Source organism: Helianthus annuus, chromosome 12 (assembly GCF_002127325.2).
Source record: "Helianthus annuus cultivar XRQ/B chromosome 12, HanXRQr2.0-SUNRISE, whole genome shotgun sequence".
Lineage (NCBI taxonomy): Eukaryota > Viridiplantae > Streptophyta > Magnoliopsida > Asterales > Asteraceae > Helianthus > Helianthus annuus.
In genome coordinates, this window is record NC_035444.2 from 44,631,753 (window position 1) to 44,641,372 (window position 9,620).

Consider the following 9,620-nt stretch of genomic DNA (forward strand, 5'->3'; position numbering starts at 1 on the left):
CACAAGAAGCCAAACCCAAAACATTTGTCTTTTTGTTGGCTTTCTATCACTCCATCAGCCTGTCAAGTACCAAGAGGCACTAAAAGACAATAGCTGGGTAGTAGCTATGCAAGAAGAGCTCCAACAGTTCAAAAGACAACAAGTATGGGAACTTGTACCACTGCCAGAAGAGGTTAGTCCCATTGGCACAAAGTGGGTCTTCAAGAACAAAATAGATGAAAGGGGCATTGTTGTCAAGAACAAAGCCAGGCTTGTGGTTCAAGGTTACAGACAGGAAGAGGGGATTGATTATGATGAAACATTCGCCCCTGTTGCAAGATTGGAAGCTATCAGACTGTTCCTGGCCTTTGCTGTCAACCACAACATGAAGGTGTTTCAGATGGATATCAAAAGTGCTTTCCTCTATGGTACATTGCAAGAATAGGTATATGTATGGCAACCTCCAGGCTTTGAGGATCCATTTTATCCTGATCATGTCTACAGGTTAAACAAAGCCTTGTATGGCCTGAAACAAGCACCAAGGGCCTGGTATGAAACTCTTTCCAACTTTCTACTCTCAAATGGTTTCAAAAGAGGAACCATTGATAAAACGTTGTTTCTTAAATGGAGAGGGAAAGATTTAATGATTGTCTAAATTTATGTGGATGACATTATTTTTGGAAGCACATGTACCAAAATGTGTGAAGAGTTTAGAGAACTCATGACAGCTGAGTTTGAAATGAGCGCAATGGGTGAGCTGCAATGCTTTCTTGGTCTCCAAGTACAGCAAATGCAAAATGGAACTTTCATTCATCAAAGCAAATATGCTAAAGAACTTTTAACCAAATTTGATATGAATGATTGTAAACCATGCAGCACACCTATGGCCACTAATAAGCTGGTCATGTCTGATGAAAAGGATGAGCTGATTGACCAAACACTTTATAGAAGCATGATTGGGTCTTTATTGTACCTAACTGCATCTAGACCAGACATCATGTTTGCAACATGTGTCTGTGCAAGAAGTCAATCAGCTCCCAGAAAATCTAATCTCATTGCTGTAAAAAGGATTCTCAGATACATAAAAGGTGCTCCCACACTTGGTATCTGGTATCCAGCTAATGGGAATATCAAGCTTTCAGGTTTTTCAGACAGTGACTTTGCTGGTTGTCACACAACAAGGAAGTCCACTTCAGGAGGGTGCCAGTTTCTAGGTGATTGCTTAGTCTCTTGGCAAAGCAAAAAGCAAGCAGCAGTTTCAACATCCACTGCTGAGGCTGAATACATTGCTGCTGCAAGCTGTACAGCCCAACTCCTGTGGCTTCAAAATCAGTTACTGGATTTTGGTATCACTGCCTTAAAGACACCACTTATGCTGGATAGCCAGGCAGCAGAAAATATCATCAAAAATCCAGTTTCCCATTCTACCACCAAACACATCGACATAAGACATCACTTTGTGAGGGATTGCTATGAAAAAGGTTTGATTTCTCTGCATCATGTCCCAACTAAAGACCAGCTGGCAGATGTGCTCACAAAAGCACTTGATACAGCCACTTTTGAAAGTCTGGTCTCTAGGATTGGGATGCTAAACATGGAATAACAAGCAACATCTTGTTTTTCTATGAATAAAAGCAACAAAATGTTTTCAGAAAATCAAAAATTCATCCTTAAAAATAGCCAAAAAATGCAAATGTCATTAAAATCCTTAAAAGTCTGCCATAACCACTGATTGTTCAAAGGTCTGTTCTATTTCAAAAAGGCTGTCCACTGTTGAAAGGCAACCACTGTCTTCTCATTTTTGATAACCTCTGTTGTTCAAAAGCAGTGTCTTATCCACTGATATGCTATCCACTGATAGTAAAAAAATCATCCACTGTCCCCTTTCCACTGCTTTCATCAGTTGCTTTCATCCAAAGTACTGTCCTCCATCTTCACCAGTGGTTGTCACGTGGGCAGTACATAGTTGTCAGACTTTTTGTAACGGCTGCCACGTCAGCATTCACTCTCTCTCCTATAAAACTCCCCACTCATCATCCAAACAGGGTTTTACTGTCGAATTGAATTCATAAAAATTCTCTTCTCAAAGCAGTTTTTCTTTTCATCTCTCACAAAATTTCTTCGATCAATCGTTCAAAAATGACTAAATCGAAGTCTTTTGTAAAACCCACATCAAAATCTTTGAAAACAGCCTCTAAAAAGGCAATTTCCACTGAACTTCCATTCAAAAAATCTCACAATCTCCTGGGTCTACTCACAAAACTAGGATCCACAGATGTTTTCGATTCCATTGTCACCATCATGGCTAAGTCAAAGTACAAAACTTTGCTCACCGTCGACGCACCAATCTATCTGGCGACCCAAAGGGTGTTTTGGAAGAATGCAACCCTTGAAAAAAAAGGAGACATTGCAGCCTTAATGCTCGTATGGTAACTGTTGTTATAGGAGAATTCGACCAATGGTAGGTGGTTATCCCAACTACCACCTAAGTCGATCGCACATGCACGAAGCATGTCTTCCAACGTTTGGATTGTACGCTCACTCTGTCCATCTGTCTGAGGGTGGTAAGCCGTACTGAAGTTCAAACGTGTGCCCAAAGATTGTTGGAAACTCTTCCAAAAGTGTGACATGTATCTGGTATCCCTATCCGAGATGATAGACACAGGCACGCCATGAAGGGCTACAATCTTGTCTACAAACAACTGGGCTAGTATATCGGAGCTATGAGTCTCCTTTATGGGTAGGAAATGTGCTGACTTAGTCAGTCTGTCCACTATTACCCATATTGTATCGTTTCCCTTCTTTGTCTTTGGCAACTTGGTGATGAAATCCATTGTCACCATTTCCCATTTCCACTCGGGAAGTTCAGGCTGTTGTAGCAAGCCTGACGGCTTTTGGTGTTCAACTTTTACTTGCACACAAGTCAAACACTTTGCTACGTAGGTGGCTATAGACTTCTTCAAGCCTATCCACCAAAAATTTTCCTTTAAGTCCTGGTACATTTTATCAGCACCAGGATGAACGGAATATCGGGAACTGTGGGCTTCCTGAAGGATAACATCACGGAGACCTCCATAAACAGGAACCCATATCCTTCCATTCAATCTCAGAATTCCGTCTTTGCCATAGGATAACTGCTCCTCGGTTACCCCTAGCTTTTCGTTTGGATAGTTAACTTCTAACACAACTTCTTTCTGTGCAGCTAACAACCTCTCATTTAGGCTGTTCTTGATTTCAATGCTCTTGGCATTGATCCTTATTGGTTTCACTCTTTCTTTCCTGCTCAAGGCATTTGCGACTACGTTGGCCTTGCCTGGATGGTATCTTATTTCACAGTCATAGTCGTTTAGAGTTTCCATCCAACGTCACTGTCTCATATTCAGATCTTTCTGATTGAACAGATGCTGAAGGCTTTTGTGATCAGAATAGATCACAAATTTAATGCCATAAAGGTAATGCCTCCAAAGTTTAAGTGCAAATATGATGTGTGTAAAATACAACATATAAATCACATCAATTATGGCATAAAACTAACCCTTTTTAAGTACTAATGTTGGAAAAAGAGTGTTTTTGTCTTTCTTTTGTATTTTCAGGATGAAATGAGCTCAAATTCACAAAAGAAGCAAAAAGACAACTAATTCTAGCATAAATACAAGAAAAGGAATAAAAGTAGACTGCCCGGACCCTCAACGGCATCCTCCAAGGCAAAGAAGAGAAAGCAGAAGTCTGAACACGCCCCGTGCTCACCAAGCACGGGGCCGTGTCCAAGAAGAAGCATAAAAGACAAACTTATAGAAGCTTCCATTGCCCACCACGGGGCCGTGTCCAGCGGGCACGGGGGCGTGGTGAAAGTACAGCAGGCGCATTAATTGTAATTGCGAATTACAATTAATGAGGAGAGAGAATGTCAGACGGGCACGGGGGCGTGTCCAGCGGACACGGGGCCGTGCCCAGCCTTCTGTTCAGCCTATAAACAGGAGTGCTTGGTTTCATTCCATCTCATCCCTTGGCACACCACCTCTCTCACACTTCATCCACCACCCACCACCACCATAACACCATCATCCACCACCATCATCCATTGTCCATCGTAGAGTGTGTGAGTCGTCTCGGGATCCAAGATTGATCGTAAGAGTTCTTGACAATCAAGGCCATGTTCGCCTAAGTCTCTTACATCACTTGGTGAAGACAAGTGTTTAGTATAATACTTTTTATTTTTAATCTTTTGCACTTTTTATTTGGTTTTGTATTAATGACTTTAATAACTAGTTGCTTATGTTGAAGGTGATCTTTCCTTATCGTTTGTCCGTGGTGTCTTGCCATTATTTTACTGTCTATATAAAATAAAAGATTTTCACCATTCATATCTCCACGGTCTATATGGAGGTATGTTGGCTACCTGGTCGGGGGTTAAGGGAACGGATTGGTAAGGGTCTTGCCCTTGTTCAGCGTTTAGAGGTCCTGCTTGGGACCTGGGTCAAATTTAGTAGGATCTCCTTCAATGCCCATAGGTATTGGATGGCGGGGATCCAAACTCTTTGACCCCCTCATAAGTTAACTACTATTAATACTATAACCCGGCTATTTAGGACTGTATCCCTGCTGACTCAGACTACTTAGCCGAAGGTAACGTCACCGCCGAAAGCGGGGCCTACCACAATTTGCATTAATAACTTAATTCATTATCTTTCAATAATCCAACCCTTTAGGATTGTATCCGTGCTGACTCAAACTACTGGGTTGAGGGTAACGTCGCCTTCAAAAGAGGGGCCTACTACAATAACTAAGATAATCTCTTAAACAAGTGCTAAAGTGCGAAAATAATCAAAGGTTATACTAATACACGTGTCGGATCCAAGTGATTCATCTTGTCTATCTGTTTTTATTTTATTTTTATTTTTTAGCATTTAGTTAGTTTTTATTTTCTTAGTTTAAAAACATTTTTCTTACTTTTTTATTTGATTAGACGTTGAGGATAAACCGGTATTAAAAGCTCTTGTGTCCTTGGACGACCTCGGTATCTTACCAACACTATACTACGTCCACGATGGGTGCACTTCCCCATATGTGTGTTTAGTGTTAGTAAATATCGTATTTTATAAATTTAAAACTTGGCTAAAAGTGTAAAAGGGGCTTAAATATACATCAAAAATATAACACACTTCACGCACATCAAGTTTTTGGCGCCGTTGCCGGGGACACAAGGATTTTAAGAAAGTTAGGAATCAACGGCCTAATCATATTTTTATTTTTTTAATTTTTAGGATTTTTCTTAGTTTTTCAGCTTCTGCAGGGCTCAGCACGGGCCGTGCCCAGCATCGTTACTGGCAGTTTTTGTTTTCCAAGTTACAGAAGGCTGACCACGGGGCCGTGCCGGTGCAACACGGGGCCGTGTCCAACTTCCAGTAACTGGGGATTTGGAAAACAATCACTGAAACTCCGACCACGGGCCGTGTTCACTAAACACGGGGCCGTGGTGAACCTCCTGACCAACATTCTTTTCTGTTTTTATTGCAGGACTTGGAACCTGACGCCAACCTCACGTAGTGTATGAGCTCCAGTTCCAATAAAGACATAAAAGAACCACTAGAAGAACCCGGACGCTTTCTCAGAAAAAGGTTAAAAACCAAAAACCAAGAGAAGGTTTCGGGTGATCCACCTCCAATGGCGGACCAACGTACCCTTATGGATTATCTACGACCCACCGTAGGTAATCTAGGCGCCACTATCAATGATCTGAATGTCGAAGCTAATAACTTCGAACTCCGGCTGCATTTGATACAAATGCTCCAAAACTCCGCAACCTTCCATGGGCTTGCGGACGAGGATCCCCATCTACATATAACTAATTTCTTGGAAATATGTGATACCTTTCGGATCAATGGAGCATCAAACGACGCCATCCGCCTCCGTATGTTTCCCTTCTCACTAAAAGACCGAGTGAAAGCTTGGCTCAACGCCCTCCCAGCTGGATCGGTAAACACCTGGGATGAACTAGCCCAAAAATTTCTATATAAGTATTTCCCTCCTGCTAAAACTGCTAAGTTAATGACTGAAATTAATACATATTCACAAGACGACGGGGAATCCTTATATGAAACTTGGGAAAGGTTCAAGGAGCTATTACGCAAGTGTCCCCATCACGGCCTCGCAATATTGCAACAAGTATCCACTTTCTATAATGGATTGTTGCCACACACTAGGCAGACACTTGATTCTAGCTCCGGGGGACTTTTAGGTAATCGACGCCCACACGAAATATATAATCAAATTGAGGAAATTGCTCAAACCAATTTTCAATGGCACACCCCCCGGGGAAATAAGTCTATCGCCCCGGGCGCCCATAAGGTCGATGAAAGCACTTCTTTACAAGCCCAAATTGAGGCCCTTTCTTCAAAGATAAAAATATTGGAAATGACAAAAACAGTCTCGGTTATGGCTTGTAAAGGGTGTGGTGGGTCACATGAAAATTGGAGTTGCATGAAAGAAACAGACGATCAACAAGAAATGGTAAATTACATTGATAATAGACCTAGGCCGTCGGGTCCCCCAACGGGAACTTACAACCAAGGATGGCGAAACCACCCAAACCTTGGTTGGAGGGAACCCGACAATAGTAGTAACCAACAAACCCAACGAACAAACTTTCAGCAACCAAGAAATGAGTCACAAAATTTCACTCAACAACAAAGTGGACGAGAAAGGCTCGAAGAAGATACTGTATCTCGCCTCGTCTCCGACACTGATAAGAAAAACTCGGAAAGATTTATACAATTAGAATCAAATTTTAGAAATCAACAAGCTAGTATTCAAAACATAGAAAAACAATTAAATCAAATAGCTCAAAATTTTTCCGAGAGACCGCAAGGCGCATTACCTAGCAATACCGAAACGAACCCAAAAGCGCAAGTTCACCTCATCACACTACGAAACCGCACCGTAGGGCCTGCAGAAGTGCTACCACCAACGGAAGAAACAGTACCCACACCTCTGCAGGAAAAGAACTCCCCTCCGTCACCAGAGCCTACCAAGGCTCCTCGAGTTCCGTACCCCGGTAGGTTAATTCGTCAAAAGACCAATGAGCAATTCGCAAAGTTCAAAAGTCTGTTAAAACAATTGCATGTCAATATTCCTTTTATCGAAGTCCTAACCCAAATGCCCAAATACTCTAAATTCATGAGGGACTTCCTTACACATAAAAAGAAAATTGAAAGTTTGCAAGTAGTCAATTTAGGCGAAGAATGCTCTGCCCTCGTACTCAATAAACTTCCCCAAAAGAAAATCGATCCCGGAAGCTTCACGATTCATTGCTCAATAGGGGAATCACCCGTTCGTAATGCCATAGCCGACCTTGGGGCTAGCATTAACCTCATGCCCTCATCAATGTTCAAAAGACTCGGCTTAGGAACCACGAGCCCTACAAAAATGAGCATACAACTCGCTGATCGATCCGTCAAATTCCCACAAGGTGTCATCGAGAATGTCTTGGTAAAGGTAAGCAGATTCGTTTATCCAGCTGACTTTGTCATACTCGATATGGAGGAAGACACCGAGGTCCCCCTTATACTAGGGAGACCCTTCCTTGCCACCGCCCAAGCAGTGGTAGATATGAATGACGGGACACTCACCTTGAGGTATGGGGATGATGAAGTGAAGTTCGGAGTTGGGAAGAGAATAGAGGACGACGACCCGGTCAATTACATGAAGGTTATTGATTCGAGCTTGGATGCTGCTCTCCGACGGTGTAACATGGGACGCCAGGCATCCCACTCAGAAAACATATAACCTCGCATTGGGTCTAGCCAAGGACCCTTATAAACGTGGCGCACCACGGAGGCATTCCGCGGAACTATCCTTAGTTTAGTTTAATCTTTTAGTTTTAATTTGCAGAATAAAACACGCTCATGGTGGTAATGGATGAAAAAGGGAACGAGGAAAATGGCCCCATGCACAAAGAACAGAGCAACCCGACACAAATATCCATCACAGAAGGCTCAACACGGGCCGTTCCCAACCAACACGGCCCCGTGCTGAGCCACCTGCAGAAAAACGCCCAGTTCAGGTAACTGGACACGGGCCGTGTTCAGCGGACACGCCCCCGTGTCCAGGCTTCTGTCTTATTTCTTTGAATTCTGTTACTGGCACCTGACCACGGGGCCGTGCCCGGTCACCACAGGGCCGTGTCCAGGATGCCAGTAACATAAATCTTTGCTTTTTAACCCACTTTTACACATTCTAATCAACCAAAAACCTTATTTTTGGGACACATTGAGGACAATGTGTAATTTAAGTGTGGGGGGGGGGATGCTAAAACCTTGAACTTTGCAAATCCTAAATACAAGCCTTACACAAAACTCTATTGGAACCGCTAAACACCCCAAATTTTTTCAAAAACTTTTCATTTTTTTTATTTACTTGTCTTGGTTTAATTTGGGAATAACAAGTTCTAAAAAGGTTATATTTTTACAAATTTACAACCGATAGCGTCGTGATAACAAAGAACCAACATAAGAAAATTACGAAACGACATAACAAGTCTAGTTAAAAATTCGATTATATATACTTGATCGCATTAAAAACCCATTCCCACAAAAGTGAGTTTTGAGCCTTTATTGAGCATACAAATATACATCTTTAGACTAAATGCTCATTTTTCGTTTCTTGTGTGAATAGCCGCTTGGTTCTTACAACTCTAGAACTTGCCACGACGATACATTCCTGGTCCATACCAACTTAAACCCAAGTAAGTAAGTGATGGAGGCATTAGGACTAACCATATTTTTCTTTCTACACCATTATTTTTCATTTTTTTTACCACCTACCTAAAATCCCCCTAGTTAGCCCCTTTGAGCCTAAACCTTTCATTTCATTACCCTAAAACCCTTTTTACCCACCAAAAACCCTTTTTTTATTTTTCACCCTTTATTTTAGTAACAAGCTCGGTTTTTTGTAAGCTCGCTATTTTATGTGACTTATCAAATATATATATATATATATATGATGAAGTCAAGAACAAACAAAAGCTATATAAAAGCTTGTTTGGAGTAATACTTCAAAATAAAAAGCTATATAAAAGCTTGTTCGCCATTTCACTAACCACTAACCCAACCACCCACCTTTAACCCAAGCCTAACCCTTCACCCAAAAAGTCCTCTTGATATTTACAAAGGTAAAAAGTTAAAAAGGAGGAGGATTGATTGCTTGGCAAGCCTATGGAAGGCGTAAGCTCCATGCCGCTCTCGAGTGATTCACTAAAAAAAGTACACCTTCGGCCGAGTGTTGAGTGATCTCCCGTGAGGTATGTGAACTTGTATATAAATGGAATTTTAATAAGGCATGCTATGCCCGAATAAGTAATTTATCTTGTGAAACGTTCTAAATAAATCATAACGAATAGGATTGTAAATAAATAAAAATAAAACTTACAAAGATCTCAGATTCCCGACACTCTATGACAAGCCAAAAACTTTCTCTTCTACCTATTCCATTTGGGAGTGTAAGCCACATTTAAAGAGTTTTGCTTGAGGACAAGAAAAAGTTCAAGTGTGCGGGTATTTGATGTGTGTAAAATACAACATATAAATCACATCAATTAAGGCATAAAACTAACCCTATTTAAGTACTAATGTTGGAAAAAGAGT

General features: G+C 41.4%; 1 non-coding gene across 1 annotated transcript; it reads right to left on the bottom strand.

Moving 5' to 3' along the window:
- Positions 1-6,021: 6,021 nt before the first annotated feature.
- LOC118485239 lies at positions 6,022-6,128 on the bottom strand. Its single transcript, XR_004875544.1, has one exon. It is a non-coding gene; the product is annotated as a small nucleolar RNA R71 (small nucleolar RNA).
- Positions 6,129-9,620: the final 3,492 nt, after the last annotated feature.